Source organism: Strix aluco, chromosome W, assembly GCF_031877795.1.
Source record: "Strix aluco isolate bStrAlu1 chromosome W, bStrAlu1.hap1, whole genome shotgun sequence".
In the NCBI taxonomy this organism is placed as follows: domain Eukaryota; kingdom Metazoa; phylum Chordata; class Aves; order Strigiformes; family Strigidae; genus Strix; species Strix aluco.
The window spans coordinates 21,837,550-21,858,012 of record NC_133970.1 but is presented as its reverse complement, the minus strand read 5'-3'; the positions used below and the strand labels follow the sequence as shown (position 1 = coordinate 21,858,012).

Sequence of the window (20,463 nt, the reverse complement as noted above, 5' to 3'; positions counted from 1 at the left end):
GACCTCAGTGTTCGCATAGATGTCCTCCTTGCAACTCCTCCTCACAACTCCAACTCCTCCTGCCAGGTTCCCCTTCTTAAATACATTATTTCAGAGGTGCAGCTAATTGGCCTGGCCTTGGTGCAAAGGTGGGGCTGACTTGGAGCTGAGGGAGCTTCAAGAAGCTTCTCACAGGGAGCCACCACTGTAGCCCCACACCCTGCTACCAAAAAACCCCACCACTAACTCAAACCCAGGACACATGTGTGTTAAGTTAGTTACTTTCTGCAGATAAGCTTGTTGAGTAAATAAATCTGTTTACTACATGCAGCATATATATTCCATAAGAAGAGATCTCTGAATTCTTCTATCTATGTAATGTGCACTGTGGATTACAAAAAGCAGTACGCATATGGTTATTTTTACAGCAGTTGACATGAAAGCAGCATATTTGTCACATGACTAAATGGTCAACTGTATTTTCTGTAAACCTATTCAAGTCATAACCACCAGTGGTGGTCATAATGGATGTGTTACGTCGTGTGGCTTCTGGGGAGACAGATAACAACACAATAGCCAAGGGATAATTTGAACAATACACCCACCTAACCACAGTGCTGGTCAATGTCTGACTCGAGCCAAATTTGGAAGAAACTAACTTCTGTAGTCGGTATGTAAATATGATTATAAATCAATGTAAATATGATTAGAAATCAATTACCTTACTCCATAAATAGTGGACAGCCCAGGGCCCATTGATCTCTCCTGAACAGCAGCAGGCTGCATGCCAGGATCTCCCCTTGAGTAGGGACGCCTCTCAAGGTTACTCCTTGAGGTTGAGAGATTCCTTGCCACAACAGATTCTCAGTAAGTGATTAATAGCATGATAAATGTTGAAATCTTGGTGAAGTGATGTAAAGGATTGATTGTGCACATATAATCCTTTAGACATAAACCATTGACCAAGTCTGGAACTGTAGGGAGTGGCGTTCGGAAGATCTCGCGATGTACGGAAGGAATAGCTGTAGCCCTCCCTTGTTACGAGGTAAGGTGATGGATAGGCTTGTAATGTTAAGGGCACACCCACGAAGGAGGTACTTGGTGAAGGTATATAGGTGAGATACACAGTTTAATAAACGGACATTTTGTATCCATCATATTGGTGTTTGTACTGATGTCCCCGTGAAGGTCTTAACCTCCTGCGGCATTAGTCTGCGATCTGAGCGCCACTGATATGTGGATTGGCAGGTTTAATGAGGCAGGCTAATTGCGGTGTTGCAGTGTTAGTCTCTGCGACCTGAGCGCCACTGACACGTGGAGAGGCAGGTTCAAAGAGGCAGAGCTAACAGCAACACTCTATGTGCTCCAGGGCAAATCATAATGGAAATTCTGTGTTTAACAACATAATTTTAATGGAAAAATACTTATTTTATCCTTCTCAATTGCATTTAAACCACAGGTTTTCTATTATGATCATTTATGGTCACCATTTTGTCTGCTCTGAGCAGCAGTGTATGGGCTTAGCTGCCTTCTCTCAGAATGAAAAATTGTTGCTGTTAGCTCTGCCTCTTTGAACCTGCCTCTCCACGTGTGATTAAGGACAGAGATATTTTGTCCTATTGCAGTTGCAAGCATTACCCATACATTCTGCTTAAATGATCAGCCGAAGAGATCGTGAACTGTTGGCACAGGGGCATCCACAGCACCCACAGCCGGCTCCTGAGTGTCCACCAAAAGCTGCCTCTCACACCTCGGGTGTGGTCACACACAGCTTGCTGGTAACCACCGGGACTGTGACCTGTGAAAATACAAGCATAACCTCTTCCCCAGGTTATTAAAGGATATGGTCCTTCCCAGTTAACACTTTCCAGGACTTGAACCCTGCCCTGGACTTCTTGTTGATCTGGTATCTGCGACGAGAAGTGACGCAATATTGGTGGCACCTTTCATGATCAGTTTGGCAAACATTTCTGGACGAGTAGTGACCATCTTGTGCATTTGGTGTGACAAAAAAAAATCCATTTAATAGTAACAAGAGGATCACTAAGTGTTTCATCCCATTGAAACAGCAGAGCATAGGACTGCCCTGAAAGATTAAACGATATCAGTTGATACGAATCGCCAGGCACACCTCACGATGCTTGTCTTTCTGAGATGGCATTAGCTACCCGGTGAAGACCTTGTTTCGCTTTCTCTGTAAGTACTCTGGGTGATGTCAGTGAAGGATCTCCTCACAAAATATCAAACAAGCTATGCAGATCATCATTAGTTAGGCCCAACAACAGCTGTATCCAATTTATAGCTCGTAACAGTTTCTGTAAATCATTTAAAGTCTTAACATCAGTTTTAAGTTCAACCTGTTGTGGGACATTAGTCTGTTCACAAATTCTCCACCCCAGGTACTGCCATGGTGATGATCTCTGTACCTTTTCAGGTGCTAATTATCACCCCATTTGAGATACTGAGTCTTTGGTTAAAGCAAGAGCCTTTTCCATGATCTCCTGTGTTTCTGCCTCTATAAGGATGTCATCCATATAATGATATATAACAGTCTGGGGGACCTGCATTGTGGGAGTATTCTTTATGCCTTATGGTAAAACAACCCAGTGGTACCGTCTTGCAGGTTCACTAACATTAATACTGGGAACAGAAAAGGTAAATTTAGCTGCATCATCTGGATGCAAGGGAATGGTAAATACCAATCCTTTAGATCAATTATTACAAGATGCCAGTTTCAGGGACTCATTGTTGGGGAGGGCAGGCCTGGCTGTAATGTACCCATATCCTCCATGGCATCATTAATGCATTGGAGATCATGTAAAAGTCACCATTTACCACTTTTGTTTCAAATAATTAACACCAGCGAGTTCTAAGGACTGGTGGTAGGTACGAGATGTCCTGCACTTAATTGTTCCTGAATTAAATCATTAAGGTGGCACAACTGTTCCATTGGTGAGGGCCACTGACCCACCCACACAGGTGATTCTGTTTTCCAGGTTAGTTTCAGGGTGGGCTGTGCTGCAGTGGCAATTAAGACAAATTTGATCCAATCTGAGTTCCCCATTGAGCCATATAGTCATGACCCCATGATGTAATAGGGGTTTCCAATATAAATGCATAAATATTTGCTACCCAGTTTACTGGGCTCCTTACATGAATGAGATCTTTGCTTTGAAATGTTACAGCATGACCACCAACCCTGAAAAGCACTCGAGTTACCGAAGCTCACAGATATTACAGTCACATCTGCACCAGTATGTAAAATGCCTGTCAGTTCAACAGATTCTTCTGCTTTGGTGAGGTTACATTTTATCAGAGGTCGACTTTGTCTCCCTGTCTGAGCTCAAAATGTTTGAGGGGTACGTGCTGATCCAAATCCTGAGTCACCCCAGCTGTAGTAAAATAAAGAAGCTGAGTAAGTCTGACCTCTGGTAAAACGAACAACCCCTGTAAGGTTGTAGATAATTTTTATGACAATACCCTTCTTAGACAGATGGTACAAAAGTGCACTCTCCCCACAGAGTATGCACCTAAATTCAAGACAACAATTAATACAGAATTACTGCCTCCTGCTAGAGGAGATATTTCACCTATGACACTTCAAACAGCCCAAACAAACAGGCAGCACCAGTGACCCAGCAGGCGGGCACTAAGGTGCTCTGTCAGAGAACTCCACACTCCACAGCTGCAGCTGGGCTGCGTCTCATGCACGCAAACCAATCACACAAGGAGGTCTCTTACACTTATTACTCACACAACATAAAATGATAAATGCTGCAAACATCAAAACACTGTTAAGAATATATAAAGCCATTGCTTATTGATTATGTGGTCTTGGCAGACAAGGGACGTTGCATTCCAGCGTCAGCACCTTCTGTAAAAACTGCCGCTCCTGGCGTTGGAGGGGGGGGCTTGGGAAGGCCCAGGGCCGCCGCCGTCAACTCTGCACTTGCAGGCCAATCACCCTCTTGATCACGCGCTGTTCTCGCGGTAGCATCTTCTCGCGGTTCAGTACTTTTCCACAGTTTAGTGTTGCAGCTGTCTGTTGTTTTTCCCTGCCACCTTGGCATAGCTCAACAGCCTCTTATCTTTCTTCCAAGGCCTGTTTTTCATCAAAGCCTAGCACTTTCTCACAGGCTGTGCAAGGTTGACAGGCCAATGCCTCCCACATCTCCGCCCCCCAACGCTGCATGTCTGCCTTCCATTTTTCTGCTAGTTCTCCCCTATGCACCTCGGTTTCCCCCTCCCCATCGTCGGAGCTCACTGAGTGCTCCTCCGGGGGTCCGCCCCATCGTCGGAGCTCGCTAAGTGCTCCTCCGGGGGTCCACCCCATCGTCGGAGCTCGCTAAGTGCTCCTCCAGGGTAGCTTTCATCATCGCATTTGCCTGCCCCCAAGCCATTAAATGCTCCGGCTTTCCTAACTTCGCCTGCTCTGCTAACTCCGCCTCTATTCGCGGCCAGAGCTCTGGCTTCATACAGTCTATCGGCTCTGCTAAAACGCCGAGCCTTATCAACCTTTGTAGCATTGCTTTTAATGTTCTCGACTTCATAGAAGTCTTATTTTGTTTACCCCATCTTTTCAGTACCTTAACTGTGACATCTATGGCGCGCCGCGGAGTCTCTCGTCCTGCGTAGAGCTCCTCACCTCCTGCTGTGCACCACCGACTGCCACAGCTTATCTTTTCCCAAAATCATGTTGTAAATCACGTCGGGGTCACCATTTGTTGCTGTTAGCTCTGCCTCTTTGAACCTGCCTCTCCACGTGTCAGTGGCGCTCAGGTCGCAGAGACTAACACTGCAACACCGCAATTAGCCTGCCTCATTAAACCTGCCAATCCACATATCAGTGGCGCTCAGATCGCAGACTAATGCTGCAGGAGGTTAAGACCTTCACGGGGACATCAGTACAAACACCAATATGATGGATACAAAATGTCCGTTTATTAAACTGTGTATCTTACCTATATACATTCACCAAGTACCTCCTTCGTGGGTGTGCCCTTAACATTACAAGCCTATCCATCACCTTACCTCGTAACAAGGGAGGGCTACAGCTATTCCTTCTGTACATCGCAAGATCTTCCGAACGCCACTCCCTACAAAAAATGAAGTTTGAGATTGTTCATTATCTTCACGTATGTGTTGACTGCACTGATTCTTCATCTGCCAAACTGTGTATGTTGGCTTCTGTCTCATCTGAAGACCCCTGGAAATTAATTGATCAAATTAATTTTAATATAATCCCACATAAACCGTGCTACCTCTGCAGCTTGTTAACATTATATACAGTTTATTTAAACTGTCTGGATGACATCATGAAAACTACCTTCAATATATTAAAAAAAAAAACGAAACAAAAGCCTGTTTCAACATTATTTTTTTCTGAAATATGATTTGGCTTTGGATACTTTTTTCTAAAAGATAAAATTTGGTACCTCAATACTTGCCGAATTAATTTTATTTCAGTTGACGATACCTCCCAAATAACTGGAACTTTTCCCACTGTTTTAACACAAAAGAATTCTCAAAACACCAAATTCCCCACAGTAGTTTTGTTTGTAGTACAAAGTAACAACTGGAGGATCCTAGTATCAATTTTCTGAATTGTATGGTCCCTTTTCTTTCATGATAATGATTCTCACTCCTGCATTTTGTGGACCATATGTTTACATCCAAATCAACTCCCTGATAGATTTCTATCATTCCTTATGGACTTCAGTCCGTAAGAGTGAGAGAGTCCAAATAATAATGAGGACAATAAGCACTTGCATGACTGGTGTTGATTTATAGATGCAGAATGTCCCCCACTACTTTGAGGTCCCAGCCGTAACTAGACACAACATGGTGAATTAAAAATAGCATAGCAGTCTCAGCTTCAAGATTTCCTATAATTTATCACTTTAGCCCAAGCACTTAGCCATGATGTCATCTATATATTTCTACTTTGTATAATATTGTACAAAGCAAAATTAAAAGGTTATGAAAATATTACCATGATCAAAATATAAGGTAGTATCTCCCAATCATTTGTCTTCATCACTAGTGCTTAGCTGCCTAGTAGCTAAGAGCTGTTAGATCTTCTGGTACTGACTACATCAGGGAAAATATTTAATACTTATTAAACAAGGCTTCTGAATGGAAAGCACAAAGATCCATGAGAGCACTCCTAAAAGGACAATGCATTGTCATCATGCCTTGTGATTATTATGTTACTTAATAAGCAAGAGTGTTCTTTTCAGGTTAACTGGACTGGTTCACATATGCTTTCGTGACAGCTTTCTAAATTCTCTAATCTCTAGTCTAGTAGCAAGTTTTCCCAAAACACTACATTTGTAGTGGAAAAGATATAACCCTCATTCAAATCTATTTCTTCTGGAGCTGCTCTATGCTATATTATATTCTGTATTCTGGTTGGGCTAATTGGCAAGATTTCAGTAAAAACTTTAAGATTTTTTCTGCAAGCAGATACTGAGACATTAACTTTTTACAATAACATAATTTTCCTCAGATCTATGTTAAATTTTACAGTCAGAGAAAATTCTGAAACTATGCTGTTCTGGGACATAGGAGCTTCAAGTTCAAATCCATATTATACATCATTTCTCTTGCAATAACTTAGGAAACCACCATTTTTACAAGAGAAGATATTATTATCATGGTTAAAAAGTACGTTTTGTTCAAAAACCAAAAAATGGCACATTTTTTATGTTATTGTCCTGGTTTAGCCAGGATAGGGTTAAGATTCCCCAGCAGTAGCGGGGGAGCTCTAGCCGGGTTATTCAGATACCATGCGGACATCACATCCTGGCGCTGAAGCGGGACAGTCGGTTACCGCGTGTACTGTGGGTTTTGCTCTGTTCTCACTGCTGTATTGGTAGATATTTTGCTCTGTTCATTGTTATCACTGTTATTCTTATTGTTATTGTTGTTGTTTGTTGTGTTGCTGTTGCAATGTTGTATTAAACCTTTCCTTATCTCAACCCGGGGCTTTGTATTTCACTCCCTTTGTGGGGGAGGGGCAGCAGCCACGTGGTCTCAGACCCCGGCAGGGACTAAACCACCACAACTTTTGGCGCTCAACGTGGGGCGTGCGAAGGCTGAGATAAGGACAAAAGGAGAAGGTGTGTTAGAGCAATCTGTTAGGTGTAATTTTTTTTCCCTGTTTTTATTTGAATTTGTTTGATAAGAAATGTTTGCAATGCTGGGCAATTTGCTTGCGTGGTGGGGCTGGAGTAATCCTTATATCCCCTGTGTGTTCCCAGTGCTGGTGTTTGTTCTCGGTGGAAAATGTATCAAGGGTCTTGTTCTGCTCTATTGGTTACTGTCTGCTTATAATGGGTTCGTTGCGCTGCTTGTGGGGTTGAACCGGTACCTGTTTGCTGCCTGGTCTTTTGTTAGGGGTCTCACCCCCTCTATGGGTGAGCCAGGGGAAGAGATTCTCTCGGTTTTTGAGAGTTTCAGCTATCCCTGGAGCCTCCTGGCCACTGTGTTCGCGGCACAATGCTTTCTAAATGTCTGCCAGATCTTGTTTTGGGCCATGCAGTACTTCTCCAACAATAGCACCACCCGGAAACCTGCCCCGGGGGCAGATAGTTATAAACGGCAAGGTGTGTGGGAAAAGATGGGCAAGTGCCTGAGTCAGTGGTCACCCCCAATGCTTTGGGATTTCACTCCCGAACAAATGGAGAGTCCTGATATACTGGTGGAGTATTTGGAAAAGGTGTGCTGCCAATCCGACAAACCCCGGGAGACACAAATCCTTGCGATGTGCTGGGGGCTTGCCCATGCTTACCGTGTCATCTTTAACACCGTTCATTGCCCTCAAGGGGGAGAAGGGGCTGCAGGATCTGAAAGTGAACCTACTGGTACAGCAGCTGGGCCAGGGGGACAGGCAGTGCCAGTACCAGTCGCCTCCCCCAGCACAGCAGCTGGGCCAGAGGGACAAGCAGTACCAATATCAGTCACCCCGATACGGAAAACCAAATATACCAAAAAATCCCCTCGCAATGTACAGGGTGATAATGAACCAGGCCCATCACGAGAGCAGGAGGAAGAGCTGGAGGTAATCATCCGATCTCTATCCCTCAGTGAGTTGTGAGATATGCGGAAGGATTTTAGCCGCATTCCAGGCGAGCAAATTTGCACCTGGCTGCTCCGATGCTGGGATAGTGGAGCTGGCGGTTTGGAATTGGAAGGGAGAGAGGCCAAGCAGCTGGGACCTTTAGCCAAGCAGGCTGGTATTGACAAGGCAATAGGGAAACAGGCTCAAACCCTCAGCCTTTGGAGGCGACTCCTGCTCGGTGTGAGGGAGAGGTATCCCTACAAGGATGATGTTCTATGTCGGTTAGGCAAGTGGACCGACATGGAGAAAGGCATTCAAAACCTCAGGGAAATGGCTGTGTTTGACATGGTCTATGGTGATCTGAATGATGAGCAGAAACCGATGGATCCAGATCAGGCCCCTTGCACACAGCTGATGTGGCGGAAGTTCCTGCAAAGTGGACCAGAGGGACATTCCAAAGCATTAGCAGTAGCGTCCTGGTGGTGAGACACCCAGACTCAGACAGTGGACGAAGTGATTATCCAGCTCCGGCAATATGAGGGAAGTCTCCCTTCCTCCCAACATGCTTTGGTTTCAGCTGTAGAGGAACTGTCTCAGAGGCTCCAGAAAGTGGAAGAGGACATGTCCTACGTTCCACCTGCACGGGCCGATGTCTCAGCCATTAGAAGCAGGCGCTTCCCCACCCAAGAGAAGGGCAGTGGAAGGCACACACCACGGGGCACCCTGTGGTTTTTCCTCCGCGACCATGGGGAAAACATGAGAAGGTGGCATGGACAGCCCACTTCCGCCCTAGCTGCACGAGTAGAGCAACTGAAAGGGAAGACCACCATGAAAGGGGAGTCTTCCAAGAGAGATGCAGCTCCAGTGTCTAGTCGGAAATCCACCAGACAGAATAGAATGGCCAACACTGTGCTTGACCCTCTTGAGGGGACCAGGAAGTCATTCTTGCAGGAGTCACTCTTAGATCAAGTGAGTGATGGTGAGCAGGATTAGAGGGGCCCTGCCTCCAGCCAGGTGGAGGAAAGGGATAATCGGATTTACTGGAAGGTGTGGATCCGATGGCCTGGCACATCAGACCCACAAGAATATAAGGCCTTGGTAGACACTGGCGCACAGTGCACCCTGATGCCGTCGAGCCACAGTGGGGTGGAATCCATCTGCATCTCCGGAGTGATAGGGGGATTCCAAAAGCTGACCCTATTAGAGGCTGAAGTAAGCTTAACTGGGAAGGACTGGCATAAGCACCCCATTGTGACTGGCCCAGATGCCCCGTGCATCCTAGGTATAGACTACCTCAGGAGAGGGTACTTTAAAGACCCAAAAGGGTACCGGTGGGCCTTTGGTATAGCTGCCCTGGAGGAGGTTGAGCAATTGTCCACCTTACCCGGTGTCCTGGTTTAGCCAGGATAGGGTTAAGTTTCCCCAGCAGTGGGGGGAAGCTCTAGCCGGTTATTCATATATCATGCTGACGTCACATCCTGGCGCGAGCGCAGGAAGAATCGGTGATCGCGTGGGTTGGCGCAGCCGGTTCTCTCACTGCTGTATTGGTATATACTTTGCTCTGTTTTTTATTATCACTGTTATTGTTATTGTTCGCTGTGTTGCTGTTGCACTGTTGTATTAAACCTTTCCTTATCTCAGTCTCAGGGCTTTGTATTTCACTCCCTTTGTGGGGGAGGGGCAGCGGCCGCGTGGTCTCAGACCCCAGCAGGGGCTAAACCACCACACCCGGCCTCTCAGACGACCCCTCGGTGGTGGGGTTGCTTAAGGTTGAAGAGCAGCGAGTGCCAATTGCCACCAAGACGGTGCACCGGTGACAGTACCGCACTAACAGAGATTCCCTGGTCCCCATCCATCAGCTGATCCGTCGACTAGAAAGCCAGAAGGTGATCAGCAAGACTCATTCACCTTTCAACAGCCCTATATGGCCAGTGAGAAAACCTAATGGCGAATGGAGACTAACCATGGACTACCGTGGCCTGAATGAAGTTACGCCAGCGATGAGTGCTGCAGTGCCGGACATGCTAGAGCTCCAGTATGAGCTGGAGTGGAAGGCAGCCAAGTGGTACGCCACGATTGACATCGCTAACGTGTTCTTCTCCATCCCAATAGCACCAGAGTGCAGGCCACAGTTTGCGTTCACTTGGAGGGGTATCCAGTACACCTGGAATCGATTGCCCCAGGGGTGGAAACACAGCTCCACCATTTGCCATAGACTGGTCCATACTGCACTGGAGAAAGGTGGGGCTCCAGAACACCTGCAGTTCATTGATGATATCATTGTATGGGGGGACACAGCTGAGGAAGTCTTTGAGAAAGGAAAGAAGATAATTGAAATCCTCCTGAAGGCTGGTTTTGCCATCAAGCGACAGAAAGTTAAGGGGCCTGGAAGGGAGATTCAGTTCCTAGGAATAAAATGGCAAGATGGGCGTCGCCACATCCCAATGGAGGTGATAAACAAGATAACAGCCATGGCCCCACCAACCACTGAAAAGGAGACTCAGTCTTTCCTGGGCGCTGTGGGGTTCTGGAGGATGCACATCCCAAACTACAGCCTGATTGTGAGCCCTCTCTACCACGTAACCCGCAAGAAGAACGATTTTAAAAGGGGCCCAGAGCAACAACAAGCCTTTGAACAAATTAAGCAGGAGATTACCCAGGCAGTGGCCCTCGGGCCAGTCCGGACAGGGCAGGAGATTAAGAACGTGCTCTACACCGCAGCCGGGGAGAATGGCCCTTCCTGGAGCCTTTGGCAGAGAGCACCTGGGGAATCCCGAGGCCGACCTCTAGGCTTTTGGAGCCGGGGATACAAAGGCTCTGAAGCTAACTATACCCTGACTGAGAAGGAGATACTGGCAGCGTACGAAGGAGTTCGAGCTGCCTCAGAAGTGGTCGGCACTGAGACACAGCTCCTCCTGGCACCTCGACTGCTGGTGCTGGGATGGATGTTCAAAGGAAAGGCTCCCTCCACACATCATGCAACAGATGCCACGTGGAGTAAATGGGTTGCGTTGATAACACAACGGGCTCGAATAGGGAACCTCGACCCCCCAGGATTAGTGGAAATGATCATGAACTGGCCAGAGAGCAAAGATGTTGGGATGTCACCAGAACAAGAGGTGAAACGTGCTGAGGAGGCCCCTGTGGCACCTGAGGCACGGACTCTCCATGAAGTACGAAAGACCCAGCACAAGACCACTCTAACACACGCTGCGCAGACCAACCAACTGCTTGTTCACGCAGCAGTAACTTCTCACCGCTCAGTACTTTTCCACAGTTCCGTTGTTTTTCCCTGCCATCTCGGCACAACTCGGCAGTTTCTGATCTTTCTCCCAAGGCCTGTTTCTCATCAAAGCCTTGCTGCTTCTCCGGGGCTGTGCAGGGCTGACAGGCCGATGTTGACTTGCCTCTCTCCCACAGGCCCCACCATATAACGAGCTGCTAGAGGAAGAGAAACGATATGCCCTGTTCACTGATGGGTCTTGCCGCATTGTGGGAAAACATCGATGATGGAAGGCTGCAGTGTGGCATCCCACACGAGAAACCACTGAAGCTGTTGAGGGACAAGGGGAATCGAGCCAGTTCGCAGAGGTGAAAGCCATCCAATTGGCTTTGGAGATTGCTGAGCGAGAAAAGTGGCCGAGGCTCTATCTCTACACTGACTCGTGGGTGGTGACAAGTGCCCTGTGGATGTGGTTGCAGCAATGGAAACAGAACAACTGGCAACGCAAGGGCAGACCCGTCTGGGCCGCTGAAGTATGGCAGGACATTGCAGCCCGGGTGGAGAACCTCGTTGTGAAGGTGCGCCATGTGGACACCCATATACCCAAGAGTCGGGCCACTGATGAACATCAACATAACCAGCAGGCGGACCAGGCTGCTAAGATCGAAGTGGCTCAGGTGGACTTGGACTGGCAGCGTAAAGGTGAACTGTTCATAGCCCAGTGAGTCCATGAGACCTCGGGCCACCAACATACAGGTGGGCTCGAGATCGAGGGGTGGACCTCACCATTGACACCATCGCAGAGATCATCCACGGATGTGAGACGTGTGCTGCAATCAAACAAGCCAAACGGGTGAAGCCCCAGCAGAATGAAGATCGATGGATGAAATATAAGTATGGAGAGGCCTGGCAGATCGACTACATCACACTGCCACAGACCCACCAAGGCAAGCGCCACGTGCTCACAATGGTGGAAGCAACCACTGGGTGGCTCGAAACTTATCCAGTGTCCCACGCCACCGCCCGGAACACCATCCTGGGCCTTGGAGACCGAGTCCTGTGGCGACATGGCACCCCAGAGAGGATTGAATCGGACAATGGGACTCACTTCCGAAATAACCTCATAGATGCCTGGGCAGAAGAACACGGCATCGAGTGGGTCTACCACATCCCCTACCATGCACCAGCCTCTGGGAAGATCGAGCGCTACAATGGACTGTTAAAAACTACATTGAGAGCAATGGGGGGTGGAACCTTCAAACACTGGGACACACATCTGACAAAGGCCACTTGGTTAGTCAACACAAGAGGATCTGCCAATCGAGCTGGCCCGGCTCAGTCAAAACTTCCACGTGTTGTAGACGGGGATAAAGTCCCTGTGGTGCGCATGAGGGATCTGCTGGGAAAAATGGTCTGGGTTAGTCCTGCGCCGGGCAAAGGCAAACCCATCCACGGGATTGCTTTTGCTCAAGGACCTGGGTGCACCTGGTGGGTGATGCCGAAGGATGGAGAGATCCGATGCGTACCACAAGGGGACTTGATTGTGGGTGAAAACACACCGTGAGTTATACTGTGCTTTTGTCAATTTTTCTTTGTTAATGCTAACTGCTAAATAGCAGCTGGATGTGACGCACATGGTATAGAATAAAGGGGTGGATTATGTCCTGGTTTAGCCAGGATGGGGTTAAGTTTCCCCAGCAGTAGCGGGGCAGCTCTAGCCGGGTTATTCAGATACCATGCGGACGTCACATCCTGGCGCCGAAGCGGGACAGTTGGTTACCGCGTGTACTGTGGGTTTTGCTCTGTTCTCACTGCTGTATTGCTAGATATTTTGCTCTGTTCATTGTTATCACTGTTATTGTTATTGTTGTTGTTTGTTGTGTTGCTGTTGCACTGTTGTATTAAACCTTTCCTTATCTCAGCCCCAGGGCTTTGTATTTCACTCCCTTTGTGGGGGAGGGGCAGCGGCCGCGTGGTCTCAGACCCTGGCAGGGACTAAACCACCACAGTTATTCATTCAAATAGTTGCAAAGAGAACACAGATACCTGGCAATAATGATATATGCAACTTTCTAGCCAATTTCTGAGGATATCATGATGCAAAATGCAATGTATAGCAATTGTTTTTTTGCTGATATTAAAGAAATACAAACTGTGGAGAGATATGGCTGTTTCATGTATCAGAATTCCCAAAACTTGTTTATGTGATGGAGAGCTACTCTATTTTTTTTTTCTAGTTATATCAGTTTAAGGAGTAAAAAATATAACGTCTCCATCACAGACCTTCCTCCAAATACAGACGTGTAGGGTGGCCCAGTGATCCTTTATTTTTTTAAATAGGGACATTTAAGTGAATGTTGCCTAAGACAATATCTGAAAAACAAAACATATTGGCAAGCATAGTAAACTGCCTAATCCTAAACCCTTAGTAATTATTAAAAACTATAACCTATTAACTAAACAGGGAAGTGTAACCTGTGCTCATAAACAATGCCAGTTAGGAGGGTTAGAAAATGATATCCCTAAAGCAACAAACCTGAAGTATGAGAGGAGACAGTTATACCTATGGTAAAATCATATGTAGGAACCACAGATTCCATCAGAGGTCCATACTATGGGTCCCCACAAAAACAGAGGTAAAAGAGGCTGATATGGAAAGTACAGAGCACACAATAACTAACCAGTCTGTAGGAGAAACAAACCCAAGTATTTTCAGTCTTATAAAGTCAATGGGTTGCTGTATCTATTTTTGTTTAGCACATCCACAGGCCAGCAATGTTCCTTGCTCCCCCAATCTTTCTTGATTTCTTTGCACACAGCCTGTAATTCTATATTAGTCTTTCGTAAACAGTTCATGGCAGGAACAGACACTTTCTGTTTATAGTCAGTGATGCTTTATTGACACGTGTATGCATAAATAAATTCTTTACGCTTTTATAAATTAAGTACTAATTTTGAAAGGAAACTAATCCAAATAAAAATTCTTACTGCACTATAAAAGTAACAGAAGATTATATTGTCCAGTCAGCATGGGTTTATGAAAGGCAGGTCCTGCTTGAAAAACCTGATCTCCTTCTATGACAGGGCGACCTGCTTATTGGATGAGGGAAAGGCTGTGGATGTTGTTTACCTTGACTTCAGTAAGGCCTTTGACACCGTTTCCCACAGCATTCTCCTGGAGAAACTGGCTGCTCGCGGCTTGGATGGGCACACGCTTCGCTGGGTAAAAAACTGGCTGGATGGCCGGGCCCAAAGAGTTGTGGTGAATGGAGTTAAATCTGGTTGGCGGCCGGTCACGAGTGGTGTTCCCCGGGGCTTGGTTTTGGGGCCACTCCTGTTTAACATCTTTATTGATGATCTAGATGAGGGGATCGAGTGCACCCTCAGTAAGTTTGCAGATGACACCAAGTTGGGTGGGAGTGTTGATCTGCTCGAGGGTAGGGAGGCTCTGCAGAGAGATCTGGACAGGCTGGAGTGATGGGCTAAGGCCAACTGGAGGAGTTTCAATAAGGCCAAATGCTGGGTGCTGCACTTCAGCCACAACAACCCCCAGCAGCCCTACAGGCTTGGGGAGGAGTGGCTGGAGAGCTGCCAGTCAGAGAGGGACCTGGGGGTGTTGATTGACAGCTGGCTGAACATGAGCCAGCAGTGTGCCCAGGTGGCCAAGAAGGCCAATGGTATCCTGGCTTGCATCAGAAATAGCGTGGCCAGCAGGGACAGGGAAGGGATCTTACCCCTGTACTCGGCACTGGTGAGGCCGCACCTCGATTCCTGTGTTCAGTTTTGGGCCCCTCACTACAAAAAGGACATTGAATGACTCGAGCGTGTTCAAAGAAGGGCAACAACGCTGGTGAAGGGTCTGGAGCACATGTTGTAAGAGGAGCGGCTGAGGGAACTGGGGTTGTTTAGTCTGGAGAAGAGGAGGCTGAGGGGAGACCTCATTGCCCTCTACAACTACCTGAAAGGAGGTTGCAGAGAACTGGGGATGAGCCTCTTTAACCAAGTAATAAGTGATAGGACAAGAGGTAATGTGGGAGATACAGACATGCAGACGATCACACTGTGATTAAGCAATGCCAATTTTATTATGGTGGAGCAAGCCTTTTATAATGCAGCTGAGAATCACATGGTATAATTCTTTCTGATTGGACAGTTAGTTTTGCACGTGCGCCTTAAGCTTTCTTCTGATTGGATGGAAGCTGCCACATCGACATTGTACAAACTTCTTCTCCGCCCAAACCCACACCCTGAAGTTGTTTAACTTCCTGGGTTCTTCCTCATTCTTTCTGGGTCATCTCGTCACATCCTTGCCGATGCTGAGGCTTTACCAGTCTTGCTCATATGCAGGATTGCTCACACGTCCATTTTCTCGCAGGGACTCCTTCCGAATCCCCACATATCCCTCTTTTTGTTTTTGAGCAATCCAAACTCCTTGTAAGCCTTTTCGCAGCTATTGTCTAACACAAGAAATTAAACATGGCAAAATAATAGCAAGCACAATAATCACAATAATTACAATGATTACTCCTTTTAACAATTTCTTCAACCATCCTATAATGGGGGTACTAACATTCAGATCCGCAATTGCTGGGGAACCCTGGATGCAGCGAGAATTTAGAGTACCCTTCCTCGCAAACCGGAAATCCTACGCGATGCGTCCATCCGTAGGTGAGGCATCCAAAATCGCTGCAAGCAGGTCCAGCCTCCAAATCAACAGGCCAAAATAACTGGCAATTTTCTTTGAGCAGAAACATCTGATTTCATCCTCCTGTTGGGTTCCACCCAGAGTCTGGCCACCACTCAAGGGGGAAAACCAAGGGAGTTTCTAATAAGGTTAAACACTTAAGACCTTAATTCTTAATATTGTTAAACAAAGAAAGTCGAATACACACATTCTTACATCATTTCATCCTTATTAATAACTACATTTTGTCTAGGCTACATCATCTTTCACTAGTGACTAGTAAGCCTACATGTTTGCTGGATGAGCATTAATCGCTGTCAGAACCATTACAAGGCCTAGAATCACAAACTTGATCTCCTTTCCAAGGCCGTACCCAGCGAGATGGAACCCACCACAAACCATGATCTGTAAGCAAACACATATAACCTCTGCCAGATAATTGTACTTCAACAGGTCCCTCCCATTGGCCTGTGCTTAAATCTTTGAACATGACCAACGGTTGCTGTGTGCCCATAGACTGTTCGGCATCACCCTTTAATGCTAAACTGTGAATCATCATTGGAGGTTCCTGACGCGTTCCTGTAAGTCGCAGAAAATTTAAGACATATAAAGCTTTGTTTAAACGTTCATCGGGCATCATTCCTGACATTCCCCCTTTTTGTTTTTGAAGCAACTGCTTCAGAGTTTGATGGGCACGTTCAATGATCGCTTGTCCAGTGGGAGAATGTGGAATTCCTGTGTAGTGCTTAATTCCCCATAAAATGCAAAAACGTTGAAAGCGACTAGAAAGATATGCAGGACCATTGTCTGTTTTAATTTCTCGTGGTACCCCAAGCACTGCGAAGGAACTATACAAATGTTTTTCTACATGTTTTGCTGTTTCTCCCGTTTGGGCTGTAGCCCAAATGGCCATAGAAAAGGTATCAATAACAACATGTACAAATTTTAGTCTACCAAATTCTGCTATATGAGTGACATCCATTTGCCATAGTTGCAAAGGTGACAGGCCCCGTGGGTTAACCCCTGTTCCGAGGCCAAACCCTATTTCTTGACAGGACGGGCAGGAGGCTACAATTCCTTTCGCATCTGCAAGAGGAATTTTGAATTGCCTATGTAACATTTTTGCTGGCTGATGAAAAAAGTTGTGAGATTCTCTAGCTTGTGCAAACAAATCTGGAGAAGGTCCAGACCAGGCTGGAGCAACTAATTGATCGGCTAAGTCATTCCCATAGCCTAACCCCCTCCTTGGATTGGTGACTTCTGATATGAGTAATAAAATAGAAAACTTTTCTCTGATCAAGAGTGTGAATTAACTTTTGTAGTAGTTTCCCTAAGCATTCATTTTTTACTTCCTTTACCTGCCCACGTTCAATCCGCTTCACTATTCCCACTACATAGAATGAGTCAGATACTACATTTAATCCTACATCTGGCCAGGATAAAAACATCCACAAAACCGCTTGGAGTTCTAATGTTTGTAAAGAGTCTTCTTTTTGACCCTGAATAATATGATACTTCCATGTGTTTTCTTCTAACCAGGTGCATGCAGCTTGCCTTGACCTTTTTCCAGCATCTGTAAAAACTGTTAGCCCTTGAACTGGTATTTCTGATTGCATTGGAAAAGTTTCAATTGTTTGGTTCGTTAATAATGGCAGTAAACGATGGCCCGGCTAGCTCAGTCGGTAGAGCATGGGACTCTTAATCCCAGGGTCGTGGGTTCATGCCCCACGTTGGGCGCCAGATGCGGGAGATACAGACATGCGGACGATCACACTGTGATTAAGCAATGCCAATTTTATTATGGTGGAGCAAGCCTTTTATAATGCAGCCGAGAATCACATGATATAATCACATGGTATAATTCTTTCTGATTGGACAGTTAACTTTGCACATGCGCCTTAAGCTTTCTTCTGATTGGATGGAAGCTGCCACATCGACATTGTACAAACTTCCTTCTCCGCCCAAACCCACACCCTGAAGTTGTTTAACTTCCTGGGTTCTCCCTCATTCTTTCCGGGTCATCTCGTCACATCCTTGCCGATGCTGAGGCTTTACCAGTCTTGCTCATATGCAGGATTGCTCACACGTCCATTTTCTCGCAGGGACTCCTTCCGAATCCCCACAAGGTAATGGCCTCAAGTTGCGCCAGGGAAGGTTTAGACTAGATATTAGGAAGCATTTCTTTATAGAACGGGTTGTTAGGCGTTGGAATGGGCTGCCCAGGGCAGTGGTGGAGTCCCCATCCCTGGAGGTGTTCAAGAGTAGGGTCAACATAGCGCTGAGGGATATGGTGTAGTTGGGAACTGTCATTGTTAGCTTAATGGTTGGACTAGATGATCTTCAAGGTCTTTTCCAACCTAGACGATTCTGTGATTCTGTGATTCTGTGATATTTATGGACACATCAATTTCAAGTTCTTCATGGATTAAGACAGACAAGAAAAAATGTTTACAAGAGCTGCATGAGACAAAATTATATTTCTTCAGAAAAACAGAAGCAGTATAGACTTCTATTTCTAAAAGTGCCACTGGTTTATGCATCATTGCAGTTAATAACTTATGCTATGTATTAAATTTATCACATTCCTTTGACTTAGGCTAGAATTGAAGAATTTATAGCCAGAGACCCAAATCTGTCCTAGTAATTGGAAAGCATAACAAGAATAACAGAGATTTGAAGCCAATTATTCTCTGTCCAAGCACTGACACACATACCTTGTATCAGAGAGACATCTGAACAAGTCATATTTAATATCAGACTGAAATGATTACAAACATGAGAGCATGAGGATTATTAAACACTTATTTGCTGAAGAGACACGAGTCCTGAAAAGAGAACATCAACTGGCTTTAGCTGATATAAAAAGTTTCCTCAAAGAACAATAAATTTTGTTCATGCATATTTATTTCCCACATTCCATACTCTCACATATTTAAAAAACACTTGCTTTTTCAAGTTCATAAAAAAGAAATTCCTCATCTTTTCAGATAGCTTCATGACAGCAGCAATATTCACAACCTATTAGTAAGATCTAAAGGATTATTCCAAGTTTGTGAAGCTTATTTTTTTAAAATGTAGCTAATAGAATTGAGTAATTAAACAGTGAAAGCACCAGTATGGAAATCTCCTTTTTAAAAAGAATTACAGAATTTGCTGTATTTAGTATTACAGAAACATATTATGTATTGCAGAAATTACTGGATTATAAAAAATTTTGCCAGTTGCAACAATGTCTTTGATATTATAAAATACTGAGAGTCAATTAATTCTTTTGGCAATGATAAAACAGACTTTATTGTGCCTCTACCAACAAAAGATGAAAGATTTTCCTGCATCATAATATGAAGAAGAGGTGAAATTAGATGGTTATGACATGGTAGCAATGCAGGGGAATAATCTGCTTGTCTGTATTGGGTTTACATGGCAAGGTTTTGATAGCGGGGGGACTACAGGGGTGGCTTCTGTGAGAAGATGCCAGATACTTCCTCCATACCTGACAGAGCCAGTTCCAGCCGGCTCCAAGACGGACCCACCACTGGCCAAAGCTGGACCAATGGAGGTCCATGGTGGAGCAGATATCCACCCTGCAGCCCATGGAGGACCCCGTGCCAGAGCAGGTGGATGCACCTCAAAGGAGTCTGTGACCCCGTGGAGAGACTGTGCTGGAGTAGGTCTTCTGGCAGGAGCTGTGACTCCGCAGGGGACCCATGCTGGAACAGTCTGTTCCTGAAGGACTGCACCCTGTGGAAAGGACCCATGCTGGAGCAGTTCCTGAAGAACTGCAGCCTGTAGGAAGGATCCACATTGGAGAAGGTCATGAAGGACTATATTCCATTAGTGGGACCCCATGCTGGAACAGGGGAAGAGCATGAAGAGGAAGGAGTGGCAGAGACAATGTGTAATGAACTGATCGCAACCCCCATTCCCCATTCCCCTGTGCTGCTCAGGGGGAGAGGTAGAGAAGTCAAAAGTGAAGTTGAGCCCGGGAAGAAGGGAGGGGTGGGGGGAAGGTGTTTCTTATTTCTCATTATCTTACTCCATTGTTAACTGGCAATAAATTAAATTAATTTCCCCACGTCGTGTCTGTTTTGCCCATGACGGTAATCGCTGAATGATCCTCCTGTCCTTATCTGTCATGTCCCGCTCAGACGAGGGAGACAAGTGACTTAGATTCATAAATCCCCAACAGAGTGGACAACGGTGAGAGAAGTCTCAAAGTCCAGACATTTATTAACTTCCCACAATGTACTAATTGGATACACGATAATTGGCTAAGTATATAAGGAGTTGTGGCAAGCAATACAGTATGCCTTGCATTTCTTAATGGTAGTGAAGGAAAAGGGGAAAAAGGAAAGGAAGGAGATAGAGAGAGTAGAGAAATAGAGATCACCGGTCTGGGTTCCTGCATCGATCCCACCAGCGAGGGTTCCAGGAGGTTTCACTTCATTCTCTGGAACCCCCTCTCCTTTCCCCCCCTCAATTTATACCCACTTTCCTTGGGTCCATCCCCTAGGT

The 20,463-nt window shown here is 45.9% G+C and overlaps 1 non-coding gene across 1 annotated transcript; it reads left to right on the top strand.

The window, feature by feature from the left end:
• Positions 1–17,612: 17,612 nt before the first annotated feature.
• On the top strand, positions 17,613–17,685 carry TRNAK-CUU (transfer RNA lysine (anticodon CUU)). Its single transcript has one exon. It is a non-coding gene; the product is annotated as a tRNA-Lys (tRNA).
• Positions 17,686–20,463: the final 2,778 nt, after the last annotated feature.